We start from the raw sequence: 1,092 nt of genomic DNA on the forward strand, positions 1-1,092 counted from the left end.
TCCACCTCCGGGGCCCAGGTGGGGAGAGGAAGGAAGCAGCCGGCCCTGGAAGGATGGAGGGTCAGAGCCAAGGTGGCAAAGAACTGCCCTGACCACGGCTGAGAGGGCGCACAGCAGGTAGAGCGAGTGCCTGCCTGGCGTGCAGCCCACCTGGGTTCACTCCCTGGCGCCCCTAGGGAAAGATCGCCGGGCACTGTGCCAGGAGTCAGGCTCAAGCACCGCCAGGCGTGGGAGAAGCAAACGATCCAAGACACTGATCACTGCCGCTCACTCATTCCAAAGTTCCGCACTGTCCCCAGAAGGGCACGTTCTGGGACTCTCTCGAGGCAGTGGCCTAGGAACAGGGGGTGTCCTGGGGGCTTGGGTCCAGCGACCCAGGCTACCTACCCAGAGCGGAAGTTAATAGACCCGCACCTCTGAGTGGGAGGAACACAGGAAGCCTAAGTCAGGGCAGACTGATGAGAGGAAAGGTCTGGTGGGTGCCAGTCGGGCCCGGGTCTCCTGGGACACAGCCTGAAGGCCTTGGTTCCTGGGGGGGGGGGGGCGGTGAACAGTAGGTGCTGGAAGGGGGGTTGTCTTGGGGCAATAGAATCAGGTTTGTGAGTAGACCTTGGGTCTCCAGCTAAGCCCTTGAAACTTTGCCACACCGGGCAATGCCATGTCCCCTCCGTGGTCCTTGACCTAAGACAGAAGTGGTCTCTGTGCCTGTCAGGCAGGTCTCACAGCAGAGTCAAGCTGTGGTCTTCACACCGGCCTGTGCTGCAGTGGACAGTGAGGCCGAGGGCAGTGACTTGAGCAAGAATCACTGACAACATTATGCCTATATTCTTCCCCCCACCCCCAGACTCCAACTGCTTAGTGCACAAGGAGTGACCCTGCAGGGGACAGAGAGAGGACACGAGGTCTGGCTATAGGATTTTCCAGACACATCCTGCAAGAGTCCAGGCCCAGACTTGGAGCTGCTGAAAAGACAGCTGAAGTGGAGTGGGCAGGACAGCCTGCTGGTTAGCAGGGATCAGCCAGGTTTCCATCGGGAAGCTGGTGAGTGGTGTGGGCCCTCGCTCCCACCCCAGACCCTGGCTGGGAAAGCCC

This window comes from Suncus etruscus, chromosome 6, assembly GCF_024139225.1.
Source record: "Suncus etruscus isolate mSunEtr1 chromosome 6, mSunEtr1.pri.cur, whole genome shotgun sequence".
Lineage (NCBI taxonomy): Eukaryota > Metazoa > Chordata > Mammalia > Eulipotyphla > Soricidae > Suncus > Suncus etruscus.